General features: G+C 40.4%; 1 long non-coding RNA gene across 2 annotated transcripts; it reads right to left on the bottom strand.

The window, feature by feature from the left end:
- On the bottom strand, positions 1-27,505 carry LOC146657883 (uncharacterized). 2 transcript variants are annotated; one of them, XR_014914113.1, is made up of 4 exons: positions 27,457-27,505; positions 900-1,169; positions 710-745; positions 1-442 (listed from the first exon to the last, which is right to left on the bottom strand). It is a non-coding gene; the product is annotated as an uncharacterized LOC146657883 (long non-coding RNA). The 2 variants fall into 2 exon arrangements; XR_014914112.1 differs by lacking the exon at positions 27,457-27,505 and having other exon boundaries at positions 900-3,435.
- Positions 27,506-27,554: the final 49 nt, after the last annotated feature.

The raw sequence follows: 27,554 nt of genomic DNA, 5'->3' as shown, positions 1-27,554 counted from the left end.
CAGCATATTACAAATAAAAAACATTATATCACAAAGATTATACTAAAATTAACACCTAGGAGAGTCCACAATAAAGGTCTCTATTCACCTTCTGTATTTATTCTAAAGCCCACGTGGACCCATGATGCAACACAGCACTCTTTCCTCCCATGTCTAACCCAAATCTGCTGAGATCCAAGAACTCTTCAGCGGTGAGTCTGCAGAACTAGAAGAGGTGTTGGCAATTTGCAGACGAGACTTCGAGATGGAATATGCAAACCAAAATAAAGGCGGTGAACCACTGGAGCAGGTGTTAATTGGATACATCTGTGTACTGTTTCTTCTGCCTCTTGAGTGTTGGAGCAAGGAAACCACTCCCGCAGGAGGAGCAGTTGCAATGTGATGGCTGTGAACCACAGCAGGGCGTTGATTATGCATCATCTTATCCTGGGGGAGACAGCCGCTGCAATAGGAAAAGGCTGTATTTAACCAAATGCTCTAAATGCAGTCCCAACGAGTTTTATATGCGTGCGTGTGTGAGTGTGTGTGGCATTGGGTTTTTTGCATGGCAGCATGTGTGCGTTCACATTTTTCTTCTAAGCCTGACAAGGATCAGCCTTTGGACGGGGAAGCAGTTTTGAGAAAATCACATTATGAATGTGAAGTGCACTCTCTGCATTTCCGCTGATGTTTGCTGCCAGTCCTCTAGCTAATCATTTTTATCAGTTACCTGCCCAACTCGCAGTCCTCTCTGTTGAGCAGCAATCTGAAATGACAAACAGTTGCAGTCATAACGACTCTCCTATAGCAACCATTATTTCAGTTTAATAGCAGCACTCTCTCGTTATTGTATCATCCGATGTGCTGTAAGCAAGAATAATCAAAGTCACAGTGACTGTAAGGATGAAATTGATACTCACAGCTCACGAGCACGAAGGGGATTGGGATTCGCACATTCATTTTGTTCTGTTAATCACTGGGAATTTGTACAACAAAAAGGGCAACAACTAAATCCCATCAGAGGCCCCAGTTGCCACATGTCATCCTTCAGGCTGTAGGAAATGGATGTGCTTCATTTCACCACCCATAATATCTGCAGGGGCAACCACTTGACTCCCCAAAGGGCATGTGCTGGTGTATTAAAACTGTCCATCGTCACCGTGCTCATATCTTCTGCTTTTCCTGGCGACCTACAAGGGGTCCAAGAGCCAAGGGACAAAAAATGGTCATGCTGAGGAGCCCAATCTCACTTCACACAACTATTGCTCATCTGAACAGTAAAAGTAGTTGTTTGAGTCAGTTGCCTGCGGAACAAAGTCAGAAATTTAGTGAAATTGCAATGACAAAGCAAGGGATTGAAGTCAAAGTATGTCAGAAGAAGATGAGAGAATTAGTTGCCTTTCTTAACAGAAACGGTACTTTTTTTCCCTCTCCCACAAGGTTTTTGACTTCATTAAAGTTCATGTTTGAGCATGAATATTACACTGATACTCCTATGCCAAATCTCTGTATTGGTGGCTGAGTATGAAACTATTTATTATGAAACTACTATTATGAAAATCTTTATTGTGTGTATTCGTGGTTTGGGACTTGGGACATTGCGGTGCTCCTTGGGTGAGAACTGCAAAATATGAGCTGAGTATGGGTGAAACTTATTTTAGTGGCACTAGGTCAACTGTAGCAGTGCACCTGGAGTCACCAACGATTCATCTGGCTCTGGTTGCTAGCTTAAATCGATATGAAGTATTACCCAAATTACAAGGTTCCCTTGTTCTGTATAATCTTTCACTTTCACTTAAGAAAAAGCAGTATTTGTCGTTAACATCTGCAAAGTACGAAAATGCTTTTAAATGTAATATAAAACGAAGGTTAATGATGATTGTTTTACTTTTACTTATATCCGGAGATGTGCAACCAAATCCTGGACCTGAATTGAAAAGTGTCCAGACCCCTGCCGATTTTAAATCTCAGCCAGGGTTAAAATGTGTTCATCTAAATGTACGCAGCTTATTACACAAGATGGACTTGGTCAGAATTTGGGCGAAATCGACAAACGCGGATATTGTGATTATCTCCGAAACTTGGTTGTCCAAATCTATTACAGATGATGACATCAACATAACGGGATACAATCTTTATCGCACAGATAGGTCTAGGAAAGGTGGAGGCGTAGCAATTTATGTTAAATCAAGATATGAAGTATCCATTGTTTTATCTGTATCTATTCCTAAACAAATGGAATTCTTGGCTTTGGATATTAAAATAGTAAAGTCTCTTTCTATAACAGTTGTTGGGTGCTATAGGCCTCCGTCTGCTGTAAAGGAAACTTTATTATCTCTAAAGCATCTTCTGTCCAAATTAAAATATAACGAACTTCTATTGGCCGGAGACTTGAACTGGGACTGGCTGAATATAGCTTCTGATGAATTTAAATCCTTCTGTGACTCTGTTAATCTTAGCCAGTTGGTCAACCTACCTACAAGGCCAAATATAAAGAGTCCTGACAAATCTACTTTGATTGACCTAATTCTAACAAATGTCCCTCATAAGTTTCTGTCTCTAGGCGTGTTTTGTAATGATTTAAGTGATCATTGTGTAGTTGCTACCAGTAGGAACACTAAAATCCCTAAATGTAAACCGCGTATCATCTGTAAAAGAAATTTTAAAATATTTAATGAGCAAGCGTTTCATTATGACTTGTCTATGGTAAATTGGGAAAACTTGAGTCTGATACCAGACATCCATCTGGCTTGGGCTTATTTTAAAGAAATTTTTATGAAGATTTTAAATAAGCATGCACCTGCCAAAAAATTTAGGGTCAAGGGACGGGAGAACCCTTGGTTTTCATCGGAATTATCAGAGTCCATCCATCAGCGTAACGTGGCATGGGCAAAAGCTAGGAAAAACGATTCCCTGACTGACTGGTTAGACTTCAGGAAATTAAGAAACAAATGCACGACACTTATCAAGAAGGCTAAGTCAGAATATTATTTATCTGTTACTACAGAAAACCTCAATAACCCTCAGAAATTTTGGAAAGTAATTAAGTCCTTATCTATAAATAAAATATCACAGGCTCTTCCAAAATTCATTTTAAAAGATTCTGTCCCAGTTTATGACAGAACTGAGGTCTTAAACAGCTTTAACAAGCACTTTGTAGCTACTGGTTTTTTATTTAACTCTGTTGGAGCAGCCCCCATGATTCCCTGCACAGAACCCCAAACATATATTGGGGAGCTTTTTGATTTTTCTCCTTTTTCTGTCCAGGAAGTGCATAAAGCTCTTAAAGCCTTAGATCACAGGAAACCCCCAGGGCCAGACTTAATAGAGCCCTATTTTCTGAAAATAGCAGCTGATTACATTGCACAACCTCTTACGATCCTTTTTAATCTTTCAATCCAAAATAAAGAAATTCCACTTGTTTGGAAGTCTGCTTTTGTTACGCCAATATTAAAAGGAGGCGACCCAGCCATTTTGACTAATTACAGGCCAATATCAAACTTGTGTGTTTTGGCAAAAGTCCTTGAGTCTCTCGTCAGTGAGCAATTAAAAGAGTTCTTGTACTCTAATGAAGTTCTTTCAAAACTACAATCTGGGTTCAGAAAACAGCATAGTGCTGTCACGGCTGCCACAAAAGTGATAAATGACATACTTGTTGCTCTTGATAAAAAACAGCACTGTGCTTCTCTCTTTATTGACCTGTCAAAAGCTTTCGACACTGTGGATCACGCCATTTTAAAGCATAGGCTTCTTTCTTTGGGGCTGTCTAGACATGTTGTCTCCTGGTTTACTAATTATTTGAGTGACAGGACTCAATGCATTAAATGTGAAAATCTGTGCTCAGAACTTTTGAATATTCACACTGGGGTGCCACAGGGTTCAATTTTAGGACCTCTGCTGTTCATCATGTATATAAATGATTTGGGACAAAATGTGTCCAATGCTAGTATGCATTTTTATGCTGATGACACAGTTATTTATTCCTTTGGCTCAAACTTTGAAAAGGCAATAGAATCGTTGCAGAAAGCTTTTGACGTGGTTCAGCACACACTTCTGGAGCTGAAATTGGTTCTCAATGCTGAAAAGACAAAGCTAATGTTGTTTTCAAACATGAAGAGATTTCCTCAAACTGTCCCCTTGGTGTCCACTCTTGAGGGAAACCTCATAGAAGTGGTGCATACGTATAAATATCTTGGCTTTTTAATTGATGATTCTCTGACCTTTAAACCTCACATAGACAATCTTGTGAAAAAACTCAAACTAAAATTGGGATTTTTCTTTCGAAACAAATTTTGCTTTTCTTTTGAGACAAAAAAGCGTCTTGTAAATGCTACATTTTTATCTGTTTTAGATTATGGTGATCTGCTGTACATGAATGCTTCCGCCCAGTGTCTTCATAAGATTGACTCAGTTTATCATGCCTCCTTACGGTTTATTACAAACTGTAGGGCCTTGACCCATTGTTGTGATCTGTACGCTCGAGTGGGATGGCCTTCGTTGTCCTCCAGGAGGTTTGCTCACTGGTGCATCTTTATTTATAAGGCCCTGCTTGGACAAATGCCCACCTACATTTGCGATCTGCTCACACAGAGAAGTACTGTTTCTTACAGCCTGCGTTCAAGCGATCTTTTATTGCTCAATGTTCCATTTGCCAGAACTGAACTGGGAAAGAGGGCTTTTACTTATGCTGCCCCTTTCACATGGAACATGATGCAAAAAGACTGGAAGATAGCAGATCTTATTTCATTAAATGCTTTTAAGTCCAGATTGAGAGAGCCAGAGAAAAATGTTTTTAAAATGTAATTGTTATTTATAATATGTATGTAACTTTGTAATTTCAACGTGTTGTCGCCTCTTGGCCAGGACTCCCTTGCAAAAGAGGTTTTTAATCTCAATGGGACTTTTCCTGGTTAAATAAAGGTTAATAAATAAATAAATAAAATTTGAGCCGCCTCAGTCAGAGGGATGGAAAATATTAATCTGTGTAACTCACACATATGCCATTTTTGTGATAAGTTCGCCTGAATTTCCAGTGATTAGCAGGTCAACACTTAGCACTTGTGCATATAAAAATGTGGAAATAGGACTCACAGTCCAGAAAAACATATAAATGATAGCACAGATGAGAGTACAAAATCAGTTCATGCTGCACAGAGGTGAAAGCAGCAAAGGAGGTAGTGTGATTTTGAGGGTAAAAGAGCATGCATCACATAAACAAGACAGGCTTTCTGGCAGTGCATTCATTTTCAACTTTTAACAGCACGGTGCAACGAAAATCTTTGCTCATTCACCTCTATAGTTTATTCATGCAAGAAAGCATGCCTCGGGAATATTGAGGGGGTCATAAAAGCAACGAGACAAGAAAAAGAAACATCTTACACTGCATTAACATTAAGTGATAAATATGTACTTTTAAATACTGCCCGATTCTTATTAACAAATGTATTTTCAGTCATAAATGTGCATCATAAACATCATTGCAGGGCGGTCTGCATACCACATCCTGATACACAGTAAACAGCCTCGTAAAAGCAAGTTATTTGCGTGTATTTATATCCAGTATTTTATTATTCAAAAATCTTTGCTTTGTTTTTCTCCTTCTTATTTATACATAGCCCTTTGTTGTTGTTGTATGTTTTGGTTTTTTAATAATGTTTCCCAGGCAGTAATGGATAACATCTGATACTCATCTGCAACTCTTGCAGCTGCCCTAAAAATGTCATTGCGGCACTACCATATCTCCCTAAGGGCCGGTATCCTCCCCTGATTCTGCACCAGTGAAAGCCTTTTCTTCGCTATGCCTGCTCTCTCGTCTTTTCCATGCCTTCCTCACCCTTTTAACTTGTGCTGGGAGCTAAGGCCCTCCCACGCTTTAACCCCCCCTCCCAGTAAAAAAAAAACAAAAAAACCACAGCACATATGATCAGACTGGTTTTTAAACAAAGGCTTCAAAATGATGCAACTTCTTTGACTCGATGTCGCCTTTGTTGTTGATGCGGACGCCTCAGCTCTGCTTCTTGCTAGTCATGTATCATACCCTGCGAAAAAGGAGGGCAGAAGTTGCAATTAAGAATTCAGCAGCCGTAAAGCAACGTTGGGACACGCCCACAAAGATTCACGGTGACATCCAAACTGAGATTTATACAAACACTGTTACTGTGAGCTTAGCGGCGGCAGCATCGTATTTAAGAAACTCCTGTCTGAGGTGCGCCACGCCAGTTTTTAAAAATGACCTGATCAACATTACTCAAGGTCAATAAGCTTTTTCTAACAGCGTCTTCCATCTTATTGTTTCCCTCCATTCCCTTTTTTTCCCCTGCATCACCAGCTTCTGTTCTGATTACTGACAACTGCAGCATATCATCCTCTGCAGTCTGAGAGGACACCTTAGAGTGAACCATTTAATTCCTCTTGTGGTGGCATCAGGATAGATTAACTAGTAGGAGTTCACCTTTAATCAAATTCACTTCTCAAGCACATTTTTACATTTTTTTTTTTAATTCTGTGAGGCACCACATTCCCTATTCCCCGAGGTAATAATGTGTATTTTTAGTAGAAAGTGAGTCTAACTATTGCTCTCAGAATAGGTTCATGATGGACATAACTTAATGAGATATCAGCCTAGTTGTGAGGTTGAGTATTTTTTTCCAGACAGTGTGTGAGCTGGTCTCCAGCTTAGACCCAGTAGGATTCCAATTTATCCAGCACAGCTTGATGTCATTGTTCGATCAGCTTTGTGACAAATGCATCAAGGCTGAGTGACTCTGCCCTTCATCAAGATATACAGGAATAAAGTTGCCGCACACCCAGGGTTCTAGGTATGCCATGAATAGTGATTGTGTAGATAAACAAGCAGGTTCTGGTAATTCCAGTCACAACCAGTCTAGCTGGAATATAGCATTCTAAAGGAGAGATGGCAGAACAAGGTAAGGCAGAGAAAGAAGAAGTGCAGCTGCAAAATCACCTCTGTGGCCCTGATTTGTCTTCCAACCCATCTCTGTGGCTCCCTCAGGAGAATCTTGTGCCGCAGTCTCTACCCTGGTGTTTGTTCTTGCTTTGCTCTCCTTTTCTCCGTCTCTTCCTTTACCTCCCTTTATCCTCCCTTTCCTTTTATCCTTTCTCCCACTCTGCTTGTATTCACGTTGTCCCGATGCATGCAGTGTTGAAAATGTGTGATTTTTAGTGCATATGTGTTCCAAAGTTGGAGAAGATGGAATATTTAAAAACTGCCCACTAAGACTGAGGGGTTTTTTTTTTCCTTTTTTGGGGGGAGAGTTGGGAGAGGGGGAGATATTTGTTCAGTTCTTGATATGAAAGTTTTGCTAATTAGATTTTGAGAAAAAGGTGCAAGAAAGTACTGATATTCAATTACTTCCAATATGAATCATTAGTCATCCAATTTGCTAATATTGGATTAGGTAGCAGCGTAATGCTGGTGTGAAAAATGAATACCTCTAGAGGCTTCCCCTGAAAGGGCACTCACATCAGCCAGTGCAGTTGTGAGCTTTTCCTCCATGTGGTGCATTACAGGAGTGAATGGAATCTTAAAACGGTAAGAAAACTAAAGCAAAGACTAGGTGTTCATGATTTGTCATGTGCTCGCTTTACCACTAGTCGGCATAAGCTGTCGGATTCATTGTATATTTTCATTTGCTGTGTTCACAGCACATAACTAATTTCCAGTTTCTCCATTCTGAAATGAAGAGCAGATTGAGCTTATCAGTGTGACCCAGATAAATGGCGCACAAGTGTTGCAGAGGTTGGTCTTGTTTAATTCCAGTGAGTCATGGCCACTAAGAAAAATGCAGACATTATAAAGAAATAGATCAGGCTCAAAAGATGTCTGGCTCCCCTGAGAATTCACAGATAGCCGAGGAGAATCCTGTTAAGATCCTGGCAAATTACACTTTGAGCTAGCCTCGAGGAATGTGCTGCTCCAAAATAAGCAACGTCTTTCTTAGCACTGATCGAGGATACTTGAATTAGTGGCGATACAGCATAATGACTCTCACTCCAGGGGACTGAAAAGTACTTTGACTGTGATGCTAACCTGTCCTAATAGATCTCATTGCAAGGAATCCTTTCAAGCATGCAACTCAGATGAATGGAGTTCAGTGCAAACTTTGCTTAAGGGAAGCAACACTCCAGCAGTCGGGTATGTTGTTCTGTCATCTTAGTTTGCTGTTATGTGAAGCGAAGAGAGTGTTCTTAAGGAGTTTGCCTTTGTTTGACTCGGGGGCAAATAACCTCTAACACTAATGATGATATTACTGCAAGACTACAAAAGAAATGGTGCAAGTAAGTCATCTCCTCATCTGTGTACCCAAACTCCTACTGTTTGATCATAGTTCTGACTCGGCGACCAAATCTCTGACTGAATTCGAAAACTGTTTGTTACACCTGCCTGTCTCAGAAAAAAACTCAAAATGTAGACTTTTCAAATTATGTGGCGTCTGTATTTGTTATATATTCATTTACTGCATAAAAAACAAGCACACGTTTCTTCAGTGACTGAAGTCTTCTCAAAGCTTTCTTAATTTATTAAGAATATAATAAATGAATAAATCTTCTAAAGCAAGTTCATTTTTGAAACCCAAGAATGCTATTGTGCAATAAAGACAACATTTTGTGTAACTGCTCAGTGTGTTTTCCTGCTTGTTTTCCACATTTTTGAAATATCTTAACTGTGCCATTTTCATTCCAACTTTATTTCACTTTCCACTGAGGATCTACGTTACAGAATCACTACAGCTTTCTAGGATCCTCCTGCTGCTGTGTGTGCTTTAGGCATGTGTCACAACAGTGGTTACTTTGTTAATTATTTAGTCCATTATTTCTTACACAGAGGAGATGGTTCAGGGACAAACCATTAATCACAATTTACCTCTTCCACTGAGATGGGTGAGCTGTCACACACAGAGTTAAATTATCTACATACAGTAGAGATCCTCAGGTTTAGTAGCCCTGACCTCTGCAGAACTGTCAGACTTCTCTTATTTACTTTGCTTTTAGTAAGTCTAAATCATTTCCTGAACAAATGTTTACGTTTACTATATTTTCTGTTTAAATTCAGTAGTAGGAAACATTAGTCTTCTAGTATGAACCTTCCAGATCTCTCAGGTCATCTGGATCCGGTCTTTTATCAGTTCCCAGAGTCAGAACCAGACACGGAGAAGCTGCATTCAGCTTTTATGCTCCTTATATCTGGAACAAACTCCCAGAAAGCCTCAGATCAGCTGAAACACTCAGTTTATTTAAATCCAGGTTGAAGACTCACCTATTCTCAGCTGCATTTAAATAAAGCACCAAATCCACACTTTTAAGATTAAATTTCAAAACTTATATTTTAACTACTGATTTTATCTACTGTTTTTTTATCAATTTTAAATCATGCTTTTTATTGTTTTTGTGCGTTGAAGATCTCGCGGACTGGGGCCTCTGCTAGACGTTCCCAGCACACCCTCACTACGCGTTTAGGTGCACCAGGTCTGTCCAGCGTCTTCCCCCGCCACCTGATCCAACTCACCACCAGGTGGTGATCAGTTGACAGCTCAGCCCCTCTCTTTACCCGAGTGTCCAGAACATATGGTCGCAGGTCTGGTGATACGATTACAAAATCGATCATCGACCTACGGCCTAGAGCGTCCTGGTGCCACGTGCACTTATGGACACTCTTATGTTCGAACAGGGTGTTCGTTATGGCCAAACTGTGATTAGCACAGAAGTCCAATAACAAAGCACCGCTCGGGTTCAGATCAGGGAGGCCGTTCCTCCCAATCACGCCCCTCCAGGTCTCGCTGTCGTTACCCACGTGAGCATTGAAGTCTCCCAGCAGGACAACAGAGTCTCCAGGTGGAGCACCTTCCAGCACTAACTCCAACCTCACGCACTAACTCAGGCTCCTTCCCCACCAGAGAGGTGACATTCCATGTCCCTATTGCCAGTCTTGGCAGCCGGGGGTCAGTCCGCCAGGGCCTCCGCTCCTGGCCGCCACCCGGCACACAATGCACCCGACCCCTATGGCGCCTCCTGCGGGTGGTGGGCCTGCGGGAACCATGGCCTCCAAATCTGAGGCCATGGTTCTCAGCCGGAAAAGGGTGGAGTGCCCACTCCGGGTCGGGGATGAGTTCCTGCCCCAAGTGGAGGAGTTCAAGTATCTCGGGGTCTTGTTTGCGAGTGATGGGAGAAGGGAGCTGGAGATCGACAGACGGATTGGGGCTGCAGCTGCAGTAATGCAGATGCTGCACCGGTCCATCGTGGTGAAGAGGGAGCTGAGTGTAAAAGCGAAGCTCTCAATTTACCGGTCGATCTACGTCCCTACCCTCACCTATGGCCACGAGCTGTGGGTAGTGACCGAAAGAACGAGATCGCGGATACAAGCGGCAGAAATGAGCTTCCTCCGAAGGGTGGCTGGCCTCTCCCTTAGAGATAGGGTGAGAAGTTCGGCCATCCGGGAGGGGCTCAGAGTAGAGCCGCTGCTGCTCCACATCGAAAGGAGCCAGCTGAGGTGGTTCGGGCATCTGACAAGGATGCCCCCTGGGCGCCTCCTGGGTGAGGTGTCCAGGCATGTCCCACCGGGAGGAGGCCCCGGGGCAGACCTAGGACACGCTGGAGAGATTATATCTCTCGGCTGGCCTGGGAACGCCTTGGCATTCCCCCGGATAAGCTGGAGGAGGTGGCTGGGGAGAGGGAGGTCTGGGCCTCTTTGCTTAGGCTGCTGCCCCCGCGACCCGGCCTCGGATAAAGCGGATGAAGATGGATGGATGGATGGATATTGTTTTTGTTTTTTAATGTCTCTATAAAGCACTTTGAATCACCTTGTTGTTGAATTGTGCTATATAAATAAACTTGCCTTGCCTTGCCTATTTGTGAGCATTTGCAATAGTGATTAATACAACAGTATGGATAGATGTTTAGATATTCTGACCTCTCAAATATTTAATTCTATTTTATCTTAACACTTTTTTCTGTAGCTGTTTAACATAATTTCAAATATTGAGGCCTATAATACACTCTCGCTCCTAAACCCTGTATTAGAAATCCAATCTATTCTCCACTAAGAACGACCCCCATTGGGGAGTTGACGAACGACACGGCACACTGCATTATACTCTGTGATTAGGTTAGACTGCAGACTACGGGAGGCAGTTAATTTTCAGCAGAGCTCCAGCATCATCTACCTCAGCTGCATATTTATTTGAATAAGCCAGGACCACTGAGCAGCACGCAATACACTAGCGACAGAGGTGTGATAATGAAAGTAAAACAGTGGTTGATAATTCTTGCGAATTGCTCCTGATCCCACCGGTGCCTACTCCACTAAAGCTCCCCACTAACTCGCTCATCAAGGCTAATGTAATGTACCAAGCAAAGAAGAACACAATCTGTCTCAGGACTGTTGGCACAGTTTTCTGCAGTATGAGTAAATATCACTTGAAACTGGTGAGGTTTGAGGCGCAGCTGCTCTGTTGACAGCACGGTTACAACAAGAGAGGTGCAATGTTCCACCTCTGTGTTACCAGATGTTGGAAAGCAAAGAAGTACAGTAGTTATTTAAAGCCCCATTAAGTCTCCACTCAGACTATGTGCGTGTTTTTAGATCATCTTTTTTTTCTTTTAGAATTCACGGTGGGTGTCTAATGATTTCATCGCAAAAACATCCTTTTTCAAATGTGTGAGGAAAGTGAGTAAAAAGGTAAAAAGTCTTGCAAGGGCATTGGAAAGGTATTGATTTGAGGCAATTAACACAATTTCTAGCAAAGCGTGGTTAAACATCAGCACAGCATTATATTTAGCAACCAAAATGTCACATTTGAATATTCCAGCGCACAGATGGGTCAGCTCGAGAGGGGAGAAAGTACTTTACATTTTTCATATGTTACATGTCAACAGAAGTGCCTGACAATGGTGGGAAACTCAGATTGCATATCTTAAGCATTAATCAAAGCGAAAATAACATTTCTGTCTGCATAAACACCCCCATCAGTACATTTTATGGTCATTTAATCTGATGGGTTTGTGCTAGTAGCACACTTTACTGCATTTCTCTTGTGCCACTGTGATCTAAGACTTGTAACTGTGAATTGCAAACAAAACTCCAGTTATTCAGGCGTTTCTTTTAGCTTTTAATGTGTCTATGTTCGTCCAGTTTATATTAAATGGTGTTGTTGAGTTAAAACATCTAAACATACTGATTTCTTTGAAAAACAAATGGAATTTATGTGATTTTTTTTTTTTTGTGATATGCTGTAGACTGATTTTTGGTGAGTATAGTCAGATTTTCTGTATTGTTTGCACTTTTTTCTGTTCATGCATGGCATCATTGGTTTTGCCAGTAGACAGCACTGCAAACAAAGTCTGTTTGCTGATACCTCTTTTTTTTTTTTCTTCTGTACCCCAGCTATTTTAAACTAAGAGGCTTTCTTGGACTATTTTGTGTAATACCAAGTACAAAGAACTTTTGTTGCAAATTGTTGAAACTAAGTGCCCGAATGTAAAAGAAAAAATACCCAACAAAGCTAAAGCAAAGTGCTGAATTTAGGTTACCTCTCTCAGTTTCTAGGAGTAACACTATTAGTTTCCTGCTACCTTAGAAAAGTGATGTTGCCAGTCTGACAGCAATTATCAGACACGCTGGTGTTGCATCTGAAAGTTGCACTGGCTCAGCACCCAGGGGTGTCTAAGTTGGAGAGTCACATATTTTCAGGTTTCAGATTTTACACAAGTTGTGTCAAATAAAAGTAAGCACAGTAATTGAGAAGACTGAGAGTGATTACCATACGCCGGTAAGACACTTGTTCATTCTTAATGTTTTTATCAATAACCGGTCATCGTAATAGCCTTGGTAAAATGGTTTCACTTTACATCTGTGGATCACTGTGTGTGTGGTTGTGTGTGTGTGTGTGCCGTGAGTGAGAGGTGTGGACACTGGGAATGAAAAGGATCCGGTTTGATAATGGGTTGAGAATGACACCTCGACTCCCCAGAGAGTCTGTCAAAATAGCCGTTTTATACTCGGACCTGCACACGCATTCATGCACGCACACACACTGAGAGAGACACGGCGTCCCTTGCTCAGTGCTAATATATTGAGCACTGGAAGGAAGTCATTAAAACGGCAATCAGTGTTTCTTAATTACTAGGCATTGCACAGTGATATTTGGTCTGTGGGGGCCAAGGGACAATTCTTAAACGTTCAGCTCTATTTCAGTCAATTATGAGGGCCGAGTGTTAAAGACCGGCTCCTCCATTTCCATTCTGTTCAAAAACAGACTTAATGAAATTGCCTGGCTATCTGAAAGCCTTGGCCTTGTTAAGTTAAAATACAATCAACATTGGAACCTAACTTTAATTTGTGCGAAAGGCTTGCTTTAATTTTCTCCCACAAAATTGGCATCAACTATAGTTTGCGTTCTAAACAGGTCTGAGGTACTCTGGGCCAGCTTTGAAATGAGCTAAGTGTGAATGTTTAAGTTTCATATGGTAAATATAGTCTTCCTTAATACATGAAACAAGAATTGCATTCTTGCAGGGGAAGAGGAATAAGTCTAGCGTTCACTTGCAATTCAATGAGCCTGTTTGATTGATTATAGCCTGAGGGATAGCTGGATAATTACCAGACATGTTTTAAATACGGAGATTGTTCAGTGTTGCCTCTGTCTATGTTGCCTTATTTACATCTATTAAAAACCTGGGGGTTTGGGTTTTTTTTTTGGTTTTTTTTGCTTTTTTATAGTGGCCACAAAGAAAAATGTGATTTCACAGAGACAGCACGTGCTGACAGTCAAGGACATGTAGGCAGACTTTGTCCACGTCTCTATATCACATCCGGCCACTTGGTCTGCATCAACAGGCTCGGTAGGAAGTGTGCCCATCCACACAGTACTTACATTCTGATTAGTGGTGGCAGTTTCCGGGAGTGCCAGAGAAGACAGCTTGGAGGGTTTGTTTGGAATAAATGCTCCTCTCCAGGACCAGAGGTTAAAAACCAATCCAGAGAGCCACAAATATTCTCAGAGTGAGTTTGATCTTCATTGACAGAAGAGATTTAGATCATTGCCTCAAGTCTCAAGTGCATGGGAGACAAGGATGACCTCACTGGTACAAGAATCCACATTTTAATTGTCAGTGAGGCAGGCAAATCATAGCAGTTATTTGTCTTTACCTTTATTTCAAGCCAGACACGTTACAGCTGTCACTTGGTATCCATTATAATCAATATTTTTAATAAATAGTTTTCATCAAATACTACATTACGTAGGGTTATTTTTGTTAATTTAAGACTTCTCTGTTCATTTGACACCTAGTGTTTTCACACACTCTTTAAACTCATTATTTTCTATTTATATTATTTTATTTTATTTTTCTCAATCTTAACAGCTTGGTCCACAAGATATCATGATAATAAGGCAGATTCAAAGCAGTCCAAAACTCCAATGATGCTGAAATTTACATGGATCAGTAAAAGTAACAGTCAAAAATTTTGAAGGTCATACACAGGAGATACAAGAAACAGCTAGAATGCTAAACAAAAAGTACAAAGGCACAAATGGAAGCAGTGGAGTAAAGGTACCCGTTGAGTAATTGGATAATTGAACACAGGCTTTGCTGAAAACTGACAAGAAACAAAGGATGAAGTAGAACTAATGGCAGTAAAAGATGGTGAGCAATTTCAAAACTCACATCCCCGCTCCCCACCGCCACATGAACATCCCTCGGGTTGAAGAGCATTGGGTTACAGCACCATAGCTAAAGTGTAAACATTTGATATATTGAGGCAAAACATCACAGTTTTAGAGAAAAGCTTGACCTAAGGAGACCTCAAAAAAGCTTTGAACCTCTCAGTTCAGCTCTTAGTTTCAGCTTTGCCGCCTGTTGTATTTTGAGTGGTATTGCTAGAAGTACCCCATGTCTCAGCTTGTTTACTCTTTTTAGTTGCCTTGGATTAGACTGAGCACCAGCCAGTCACTGTCTGTTCCCGGCATGAGGCCGTTTTCACAAAAAAGAAGAAGAAAAAAACAGTATCTCAGCATCTGGACTCCTCTGGGGATGAATACATGAATGTCCAAATACCCCGGTCAAAAAATGCTGGAAGTCAGCTCTGTTTTTTTGCACATTAGGCAAGGTCAAGGTGTACCCTCACGGGGCAGAATGAATCCTGAAATTCAACAATAGCACTAATAAGGCTGGAGATGACCCAAGGAGAATGGGGGCTGTTGAAAAAAACTGATAAATGCCTATCAAGAAGTTGCTGAATTATTTATCATCCCTGCTCTGCCGTCAATTTGTTTCTGCCATTTGGTTTTGCTGTAAATAAAATCTGTTTGAGTCAGAAATGGAATTCGGATGAATAGCCCACTATATAAGAAGAGAGGGATTAGGGCTTTCTTTTGTTTGACTAAGAGTTTTGTGCAACATTACCAAAGCCCCTTGGCAAACAGAGTCATCTCCCAATGAGCAATTGGCAAACAGCATAGGCTTTGCGAGATTTAATTACGTCTAATTGTGTCTGTTTCAGTGAGGTCCCATCAATCAGTCTGAGCTATTTTCTGTTCTTTTGCATTTTTAAATAGACAGAATTCAGATTCTTTGATAATGATGAGTGGATGGGGGGGAGAGAATTGTTGCTTATATAAGATGTTACAGCTTATACTCCGCACATCAAGGCAGTCCTAGCTTTGGGTGAATGTGCCATTGATGTTGTTGTGTTTGATCACTAACTTCCATCTCTAGGATTTGGTATGATGCAACAACCAAGAAAGCACAACGCTGCAGCATATGGCTTTAAAGAGTGGCATGATAGCAAAAGCAAACATAGCGGCATCTGCCGCCGCACTGTTATCTGCAAACCTGTCTCACGGCCTCTGCTGTCCTCACATCTCTGTGTCATCTGTGTCCACCCATGAATGATGTTCCCTTGCACTCAGCTCCCCCAGCCCACCCTCACCGTAAGATTAGTTCCACCTCCTCTCACCCCCTGAAGTGTTCTTCTTAAGGGCTTAGGCTGCTTTATCTCCTCTCTGTTTATATTTACCTGGATATATTTGTGAGAACGTGGGGTGTGCTGACCTGTCAGCATTTGTTATTAAATCCTGCAGCTGCTCATTTCAAGAATATCCAGCATATTGTCATTCTTGATGACGGATCAACAACAAATGGTCGCTAAAGTGGCACTAATAAATTGAAAATCCGTTGCAAGTAGGACTTTTATTCTACATGATTTTCCAGTGTTGCAGAGGCTGAATGTAGTAATTTTAACAGAGACCTGAAGCTTGGTGAGAAAAAAATATTCTGTATCATGGTGTGGCACAAAAGTAACACACCAGGTTCGAGTCATCTTACATGTTAATACTTTGCATTTTCTGTTTTGTTTTTCACATAATATTTTAAGGCATGTCTCTGCTTACTGTTTGTTAATATTTGTGCAGAGGTGAACACTAACCTTGACATTAACTTAAACCTCTAACCTCAGCCTATTTTAACCATAACTATTTTCCAGGATGACTCATCTAGATATTTTCAAGTAAACACAACATGTTATGCAGGGGTATCTGAGCAAGATAACAATCCACGATGACAAACACAGCATCTACAGTGGGGCAAAAAAGTATTTAGTCAGCCACCGATTGTGCAAGTTCCCCCACTTAAAATGATGACAGAGGTCAGTAATTTGCACCAGAGGTACACTTCAACTGTGAGAGACAGAATGTGAAAAAAAAATCCATGAATCCACATGGTAGGATTTGTAAAGAATTTATTGGTAAATCAGGGTGGAAAATAAGTATTTGGTCACCTCAAACAAGGAAAATCTCTGGCTCTCACAGACCTGTAACGTCTTTTGTAAGAAGCTTTTCTGTCCCCCACTCGTTACCTGTATGAATGGCACCTGTTTGAACTCATCATCTGTATAAAAGACACCTGTCCACAGCCTCAAACAGTCAGACTCCAAACTCCGCCATGGCCAAGACCAAAGAGCTTTCGAAGGACACCAGGAAAAGTATTGTAGACCTGCACCAGACTGGGAAGAGTGAATCTACAATAGGCAAGCAGCTTGGTGTGAAAAAATCAACTGTGGGAGCAATCATCAGAAAATGGAAGACATACAAGACCACTGATAATCTCCCTCAATCTGGGGCTCCACGCAAGATCTCATCCCGTGGGGTCAAAATGATCATGAGAACGGTGAGCAAAGATCCCAGAACCACACGGGGGGACCTGGTGAATGACCTGCAGAGAGCTGGGACCAAAGTAACAAAGGTCACCATCAGTAACACACTACAACGGCAGGGAATCAAATCCCGCAGTGCCAGACGTGTTCCGCTGCTGAAGCCAGTGCATGTCCAGGCCCGTCTGAAGTTTGCCAGAGAGCACATGGATGATACAGCAGAGGATTGGGAGAATGTCATGTGGTCAGATGAAACCAAAGTAGAATTTTTTGGTATAAACTCAACTCGTCGTGTTTGGAGGAAGAAGAATACTGAGTTGCATCCCAAGAACACCATACCTACTGTGAAGCATGGGGGTGGAAACATCATGCTATGGGGCTGTTTTTCTGCCAAGGGGACAGGACGACTGATCCGTGTTAAGGACAGAATGAATGGGGCCATGTATCGTGAGATTTTGAGCCAGAACCTCCTTCCATCAGTGAGAACTTTGAAGATGAAACGAGGCTGGGTCTTTCAACATGACAATGATCCAAAACACACCGCCCGGGCAACAAAGGAGTGGCTCCGTAAGAAGCATTTGAAAGTCCTGGAGTGGCCTAGCCAGTCTCCAGACCTCAACCCCATAGAAAATCTGTGGCGGGAGTTGAAAGTCCGTGTTGCTCGGCGACAGCCCCAAAACATCACTGCTCTCGAGAAGATCTGCATGGAGGAATGGGCCAAAATACCAGCTACTGTGTGTGCAAACCTGGTAAAGACCTATAGTAAACGTTTGACCTCTGTTATTGCCAACAAAGGTTATGTTACAAAGTATTGAGTTGTATTTTTGTTATTGACCAAATACTTATTTTCCACCCTGATTTACGAATAAATTCTTTACAAATCCTACCATGTGGATTCATGGATTTTTTTTTCACATTCTGTCTCTCACAGTTGAAGTGTACCTCTGGTGCAAATTACTGACCTCTGTCATCATTTTAGGTGGGGGAACTTGCACAATCGGTGGCTGACTAAATACTTTTTTGCCCCACTGTAAATGTTCATACCACTAGCAATAAAGCTTAACTTATGAATGAGAGAGGGCCGATGATACAACAGATGATATATAAAAGATAGAATTAGCCACTGTGTCTGAAAAGTGAAGTAAATGATAAGCAGGCTATGATTCCTTTGGTTTGCAAAGTAACTCAGACAACTTCTCACTCAAATTTATTACCTCAGTAAACACTTTCTTCATGGGTTCATGGTCTCCAATGCTAGTTTCAGTATTTAATGTAAACCAGGATGCTGCAGCAAATGTTATAATAATGTATGGAACCTTTGTAAAACTAGAAAAAGTGAAGGTATTAGCCAAGTCAGTGAGATTCAATCTCTGAATTTATGGGATCGCTTTGGCATCAATTATGAAATGTTTGGGGATTCTTTTGTAAAGAATCAGACTCGTGTTAGTCTGTCAGTGGAAGTCTCAGCTAGCTGTAAGAGATTTTCTTGTTTTGTTTTACACCCTGCGAGCATTTTTCACTTTATTACGTCCTCGCTATGAACCAGCAAGCAATTACAGACATGCAGGCAGCTCATCCCCCTGCCAACCCCCGTGTAACTATACTCAAGAGTGCGTATGTAAATTCACTTGTCATTTCTTCTCTTTTTCACAGCCTCTAAACAAAATGTGCTTTTCCACAGACTAGTTTCAACTTCAATCTTCTGCATAACAAATGTTCTTCCATCACATGTCTGCATGTGTTGTGTGGAAGCGGCATCTCAGATGTACTACTGTTATTGCTGTAGCTACACTACTTGTCATTGGACCCCTGAGCAGCTCCCGCGGTCTAACGATACTAGCATACTTATCCTGTCATAATTCCAGTTACTGACTTTAGAAAACAAAGCAGCGGAGAATAGTTCCTAAGACAACTCGTGCAGCCATTACTTTCATGTTTCGTGTGTAGGGGGGGAAATGATCTGCTACGGAAACTGATGGCCAGCGTGATATTTCAAAAGGTTACGCTGCATCTTGCTCAGCAATTGTTTTCCACAGATTTATATTTGTTTAAAGGGGGGTTGTGGTTGTCAGCGATAACAAATGCACTGACAAATAACTGGGCAGCGTGCCATTTGGAATTCATTTACCCAGACAAGGTAGAGATAAAGGCACCACCCTGACTGTCTGCAAGCGACACTTCGTAAATCAGAGAACAGCGTAGATGAATTACACTAGTGAGAAAGTCTCTCTACTGAAGGACAACAGCAGTGTGTCTATTTACAAGCAGCTGGCCTACAGCATAGGTCAGCTCTCACTCCTTCTCTCTTTGCCCTTTTGAAAATGGTACACCAGGCCACAATGCAAAGAGTAATGAAAGACAGAACACAAGTTCAGAGTGTCATTTGAGCTGTTTCAAAGCCGTGAACCTGAGACAGTATTTCAGTGGCTGCATCCGAACGCTCCCTATCTTGTGATCAATCAGTCAGAACTATTAAATAAAAAGGTAATAAAGTATCAAAGAGTCGTTTTACCTTATATGTCTTAGTGATTAATAAATTATTAAGATTAAAGTAATTATTGTGATTTGTTTTACATCAGTGACATGAATATATATGTATGACTAAGCAGTAGTTGGCTTTTTTGCCTTACATTTTGCCACTTTGCATGTAGTTTAAACAAATCTGATTTTAAAAGCTAAATGAGCATATATTAAGTGGAATAAGTGTCTTTTTTGTACAGAGTAGATGATGTGTACACCTTAAATAGATTGTTTTAGCATTTCCACATATGTTTGTGTATTTTTAGTCTTTGTTTTAGTCTGATCAGTGTAGATTTCATACATTTTCCATAATAGAAGTTACTATTAAACACTGATCACTGTCTTGACATTGATTAGTTCAAGCTTTTAATAAATATAAGCTAAAATATACCCTAAAATGACACTATAACTGATAATATACATGAATTATCATTGTCTTTCTTCAGCTCCACTGGTACATAATATATCAGTTAATGATAATAATAATAATGGATTGGATTTGTATAGCGCTTTTCAAGGCACCCAAAGCGCTTTACAATACCACTATTCATTCACTCTCACATTCATACACTGGTGGAGGCAGCTACAGTTGTGGCCACAGCTGCCCTGGGGCAGACTGACAGAAGCGAGGCTGCCATATCGCGCCAACACCAGTTGGCCAGAGGTTAAAAAAATAAAGAATGAAAAATAAAACCCTGAAGGAGGGACAGAAAGACACGATGGATTCATATCTTTCCCCACTTTGTGCCTGTATTATGCATTCAGTCCAATATTTAACCATGCCACAAAAAGCTCAAATGTGCTGAGATATGCAAAAACTCCTACACGGCTTTTAATATTTCTGACATGATTTATTTCAAAAGAAATGTTCAGAGGAGACATAAGAAATAAAATGCTATTTTTATGCAAAATGGTTACAGTGCTGCTGTTGTGGAGATCTTCTTATCTTTTATCATTTTGGCACCACTTTGTAGTCACTGCACATTATTAGTAAACAGAACATGTAGTAATGTATTATTCAAAGTAACCATACCATCGCCATTTACAGAAGCTGATTCGGTTTGACACAGAAGAGCAAATGGTTACACAGCTTCTCAATACATGATTTTAAAGTCAGTGTCAAATTACTTAGTCTTGCAATGTTTCCTGGCCCTTTTTCTGTATTTCATAATTGCTGACAAGTTCCACATCATGTTTTATATTAAAACTAGCAAAGGAGTGAAATCAGATTTTCTCCAATAAATGGATCGATTGAGGGTCAGCAGGAAGTTGGCAGAGACTGTCGACTGGAAAGCCATGCATACTTCACTGGACAGCGGGGTTAGTGCTGTTTTCACCCTGTGAAATATATGCTTGTTTATGTGTCATCATATGTTCCTGGAGACATCAGGAACTACCAAGAGAAGTGATCTTGACAGGCATTTATTACCTTTGCCACGGAGGTTTTGCTTTCAGTAGCGTTTGCGTGTGTGCGTGTCATTGGGACTGTAAACACAGTAGCTCAAAAAGTTTTGAAAGAATTCTGATAAAACTTTGTAAGATTATAGAGTGCAGTGATATAAACAATCCATTTAATTTTGGCATATGTCCAATGAGGTTCTCAAGGTCAACTTAATAATTTATTGGTTTTAAAATGGACAAAAAATGTAAATTTAAAAACTATGATTCTTACAAGTGTGGTGTATATGTTGAAAATATACAGAGTACAGTATAAAGATTAAAAATTTTATTTGACCTCTGACCTCTCCTTTAAGGTCAATAGATTATTCTGAAGATCAAAGTGATAATAATGCCAGACAGAGCTATTTAAAACAATGTTTCTTATTGCTATTGCTTCACTTTATTATGACTTTGTTATGTACATTGCAGTAGAAGGTTATAAAGATGTAAATATATCTGAATACAAAATAAACTTCTGAACATTTTTCACTTTACTATTAAGCATTTAAACAAATTTACTAAATAGTGAAATTATTGCTAATGTCTACTATATTAATAAATACATAATTGTTATACTCAAAATGAATGTTTTTCATTTATTTTAATTCTGCAATGAATTAAGAAAGAAAACAAAATGAATATATACAAAATACAACACTATTCCCTCAAAAGTAAATACTCCCCAGACTGTGAGCTTCCTTGGTGGAGTTTGCTTGTTATATTTATGTCTGGATGTGGGCAGCAAGATACAGTTGTTAAACTACTGAGGCTTTGCAGACACATGTCTATTAATCATGTGACATAAACTTGTCCACCATTTTTAGACATATGAAAATCACAGTGACAGTTAGAAATCTGGTAAATAAGGTCCCAGTCACATAGACCAATAGATTAATCTGCAGCCATCCAGGAACCACCTGGGGAACAATGTGTATTCCCCAACCTGTCGTCAAAAGCAGTTCTCATAGTTAGAAAGGAAGTGACAGACTTGTCTACAATTACTGGCCAGCTACTCTGTACTGAATAAACTGAATATCCAAACCGTGACTTCAGAGTAAAACGTGCACATATTTTGAAGCATTTTAACTGCAATACTGACGCACATTTTTTCTTTGAAGGTAGCCCTTCTCCATTTCCAATTTTCTTTGCACTTTATAAACTTTTACTACCGCTCAGCCATGTAGTTAGCAAGTGTGCAATTTGCTAGAAGCCGAAGTAATCATCAGGCTTTTGGTGCATCACTGTCTTTACATCAGAGTTTACAGCGTGAGAAACAACAACCTCCAGGAACTAAGTAGTCAGGGAATACACATCTTAAAACAGCAATCAGTGGTTGTATCAGGTCTGATATGGTGGACAGCTCTTGAGCAATGTGCTCAAAATGTGCTGTGAAAAACCTCAGTACCAATATGAGCATGGGATCAAAATTAATGCTGACTTAAAATGAAAGTGGCTTTCTTTTTCTTGGCCTACATTTGCACGCCCTGCCCTCAGCCCCAGATGGTTTGGGCTTAGTCCTAGACTTCGTCAAGCCTTAGAAACCCACTTGAGGTGTGTACTACAAAGCAAGCTCAGCATATCCAAGCTTTCTTTGAATTAGCTTTGTCTTTGTTAACCCAGGCTTTCACTCTTTCTCTCTCTCTCTGACACACACACGCACACCCACACATACACATATAGTGCACAAAACTGCACCAACAATTACACTTACAAGCAAAATCATAAAACCTCGTGAATAACCTTATATTTAATTGTATATGTGCAGGAAATTAGGCCAACTGTAAGAAAAATGCCAGCTTTCCTTTCATGAGAAAAATAAAGTCCACATGAAAATAACAAAACCTTTAAGAATCAGGTCAGTCATGAAGTCAGTTTACAACAACAGTCTTTGAAGGTTACCCCGAGTATTTCATGTAGGCCAGGGAAAGTGGCTGGCTTTATTTCCTAAGCTGAGTGGCAGATACAGTACAACGCTTCATTGCACCCATAGCACTTGACTGTGGGTCCAAGCATGTGGCCTTGATTTAGGTGAATGAGCACATCCAATTTATATTCAGGCAATCACCAATCGCTCAGAGAGACACATGCACGCACACAATTGCATTGACTGTCTCTCTCGCCAGCAGTGCTCATTACCCAGCTCAGACAAAAGAAAGAAAGAAAAGCAGAGACAGAGAAAACCCCCAGACACAGAGGAAATCTACTCCCACAACAGGCTGTTCACTCTACGCCAACAGTCATAGAGTCAGTGATCCTGGAAGCAGCTGCATGGCACTCACTCACTTTGCTCCCTCTCCACACTGCCAGAAAGGTCCGTGACAGGCCTCCAGACTGCAGACCTCCTTGCCCCCTAGCCCCCTGCTCATGCAGCTTAAACCAGGTGCTGAGTGTTCATGCAAGGGACTTCAAAGAATCAGAATGAAGGTAATAAGAAGACAGCTGGCGTGCACAAAAAGGTAATGTAAGGACAAGCCAAAAAACAAAGACACTAACAGAGTAGAGTTACAGAATTGGAGGATAATCGTCATTTGAGTCAGGACTGTGTAGCTCCTTTTACAGTTCACATACAGCTTACAAATGAATAATAAGATGAGGAATGGTGCATACGCTTGATAAACGTGTTCTTTAATTTCTTGTTGTGTTAATGCAAAATTACAATGCATGTTTTAATGTGAAGAAATCTACTTTAGCCCAACTTTGAGTTGAATCAAGCTAATAGCTCTCTAACAGTCTCAGCAAAAACACTGTGAGAGCTGAATTTCATGATGTTGTACAGGTGTTCATTCCCATGTTGCTAGGCAGGTCCAGATGGTTAGCAGAGTCACATGGCATATATTGCAGATGTTGCAACAAAAAAAGGTGGCTGTGGTTCAATTTGGACAAGTGTAAATGCAGTGCAGGTGGCAGTTAACCAGAAGTAAGGAAGGTAGACATGGTGTCAGAACAGCTCTGATAGAAAGTCACAGAAAATAGAAGCCTTTGTTCTCCTGCAAGTCATCCCCGTAATTATTTTGGGGGTAAAATTTGATAGCGGCAGGATCAGAACCCATTTGTGTCCTTTCTATTTCACAAAACTCGAATTCCTGCCGCTCTCTCACAAGCTACACACTTCACTCACATGCACAGGATTATTACAGGCAGCTGTCAGTGTGGAGGATTATGTTAACAGCTTAATTATACTATTGCTTTCCAGGGTTGATAATAGTCATTATTGTGTGTATGTAATTGTAGTCAGTGATCAATTAAATCATCTATTATAATGTTAAACTGAATAACATTCAGTATTTGCAGGATATTAGGGCTGGGTGTGTTACAGTGATATCACATTACTTATAATAATGCAACACAATGCAGTATTTTACAGTTTTTTCCAGCAATTATGCAAATTAAGAAGAAATGAGGATGACGCGGGATGGATAGACAGGTGGGGAAGGAAAGATGGGCAGACATGACACGATGTTCAATGGAAGCTTCAGTTTGCCTGGGGCTCTTACCTAAGCATCAATCTGTGCTTGTCCACACTGACATACAAAAAAACACACGACAGCACAATGCCTGACAAGTGTGTAGTAAATGATAAATCACAGGCAAAGTTAACAACGTTTCAATCCGTGATATTATTTGCTCTGTGAGTAACAAATATGGAGTTATGGAGTAGAAACTGACACTTTTTTCCCCTAATAAGGCAAAAACAAGATTATGCTCCATTCATCCCATCTGAAAGGAAAGAGGACGATAACATCGTGTTACTACAGCCACAGAAAGGTTTAGTCACTTAATTTAAGCACTCAAGATGGAGACGGGCAGGGCATTTGTTGTTGACAGTCGAGATTAGAATCAGCCGCAACAGACAGTAGTCAATTTCAATAAGTGGACCTGGTTGCCTTAGCTGATTACTTTGATTTTTATTAGCTTTGACTGCTCTTATCAATAATCTAAAAATAAATTAGATTATATGAGGATACAAATAAAGGATAAAGGCAAATAACAGTAGACTGATTAAACTGAATAGGATAGATATGATTTTTAAAAGGCAGTCCAGACAGAGTGTCTTGTTCACCTGTGAAAACACTCCTATTAAAGTCATCATTTTGACATTAATCATTATTGTGGTTCTGGGTTTTCAGCCCAACATTTTGAGTTTGGCCTTTATCTTTTCTGTTTTTTAATTGTTTTTGGATTTTTGAGCTTGCATTCTTTTACACCTAGCAGACACTTCCTGTTTGTGACGATGTTACTCTCAGGTTTTCTTCATCTTGGTTTTGCCACCGTTTACAACCTAGTTTCTGTTCGTGGATATAGTTTTATTTATATTTGATTCCTCGAGTTTCAGTTTATCGTGTCTCCTCTGTGTTCCCTATGTCTTACTGTCTCCGTGTCTGTGTTACATGTTCTCTTGTTCTGGGTTTCCTGTTTTATTTTCGTAGTTATCTTGTCGCTTATGTTTCGTGTTCACCTTTACTTCCTTCCATGTCTCATTATCTGGACTATGTTCACTTGTGTTACCAATATGTTTCCATCTGTGCCTGATTGCCCTCTGTGTCTGAGTGTAGTTAAAGCCATAGTTTGCTTGTGTTCCTTGTTCCAGTATCTGTTGTCCTTTTCCACTGTTTTCCTCGTAATGTGTTGAAGGCTGCTTTGTATACTGTTTTAATTTTTCTATAGACTTCTGCATTCTGTGGATTTTGTACAAGCTATAATAAAGGGTTGGCTTTTATTTAATCTCAGAGTCAACCATCAGGCTCCAATCCTGCAACCCCGGACAATCATGATGTGAGTAAAAAAAATAGCAAACATGTGCAGAAAACGTATATCTTCTATGCCAATTGGCCACTGTAATTTTCCTCTTGTGACAGACATACTAAAGATGCCCTGACCCAAAGAGAGGCTCGGCAGGAGCAAATGACATTTCCTGTCAGCACTGCAACTCATGTGACAGTGTCAGTATAGGATGTCAACAGCATTACTATAGTCTCAGGGTACACTGATGACTGTCAGAGGAACTGCAAAATACTGTCAAGGGATTTCTCAATCTTCTTCAGCAGCGTTGTTACTTCGCACACCCAGATAACATTATAAAGATTTTTTTTCACCCCACGCTGGAGCCTTCTGAAATGAAAGAGAGACTCATTTTGAAAATTCATGTGTGTTATTCTATTGGCCCTGGAAAGTTCATGCAGAGTTGTAGAAAAACTTTCCTTCAAAGCTTCAAAACCAGAGTGCTGAAACTCTAATCTGCATTGTCACATCGATGTACAGCCTGGAGCTGCTCCATTAACTATGATAACAGGGAGGAACAAACTCTTTTCTCTTGTTTCAGTCTCTGGCAGACAGCACTCACAGTTACCAATACAGGCTGAACTCTCTTAGGACAACAAGATGACATATTTCAAACCTCAATACAATGGTTCTCTTCTTTGTATTCCAACCACCTCTGAGGCTTTAATACTTTTTCTCTAGAATTTTGTTATTCCGAGAACAAAACTGAGATTTCCAAGGGGAAAAAAATCTGGTTAGTGCTTGAATTTTTTTCTCTTTGCATGATTTTCTAATGAGCATCATTCAAAGTAAACCTTCCTTCCCAGAGAGCCTCACTGGGAGCTTCCACAGTAAGACATTGCATCTAATCGTCACTGCAATTATCTGTCCCACTGGCTTCATAGAGTCTGCCAGGAGTGGAACCTTGTCCTCAGCTCTCTCTTAATTTTCTTTATTGTCATTCCATAAACAAGATGCATTAGTAAAGAAAATGCACATTAATTTCCATTGGTCTATTTAAAAATTAATTCTAAAGGAGGGTGGTTTGATTGATAAACTGATATACATCCAGACATATCGATTTTTGTTTTTTCCAAATTCTACTAAAACTGGAATTATTTTTGATAAATATTTATCATTACCTGATAGTGTAAGGTGCAAATATATGAACTTGATGTAAGTGAAAATAGCAGAAGATCTGAAAGTGCAGGGGGATCACATCTTTCGTCAAAATCCTTCTGTTTTTGAACAAAGCAGTCAGCTTAAACATTCTGCATTTGGATTTTTTTCTTTCCTCTCACTCGGCCTCTTTCTACATCCCAACAGTCCCATCCCTCCGCTTTATCTGCTCTTCCCTCTAAATCTATCTCTCCCGTCTTGTTTTGTTGCTTAAGCATGGGCTCTCTTCCCCTTCTTCTGTTTCTTCTTCTCTTATCTTCCTCTGTCTCCTCCCCTTTTCCTTTAACTCTGCCTCTCCAGTATATGTCTCTCGCAATCCCTCCCTCTTCTAGTCTTAAGCAAAAATCCTGGCTCCCATCTTATCTCAAGCCTCCATGTAGCAATGCCAACCATGACCAAAAAAAACAGGAACTTACATTTCCTTGGCTGGTTGCCATCTTCTCTGCCTCTCTCCTTCCCCACGGCTTTGGCCGGGTCATGTATCTGCCTGCCAGCAAGCAGAGAGTTGCATGAG

The sequence above is a fragment of the Rhamphochromis longiceps genome, linkage group LG12 (genome assembly GCF_057381845.1).
Source record: "Rhamphochromis longiceps isolate RC_006_pf linkage group LG12, R_longiceps_female_GT1.1, whole genome shotgun sequence".
NCBI lineage: Eukaryota > Metazoa > Chordata > Actinopteri > Cichliformes > Cichlidae > Rhamphochromis > Rhamphochromis longiceps.
Note: the sequence above shows the minus strand (reverse complement) of the source record. Positions and strands in the feature narration are given on the sequence as shown.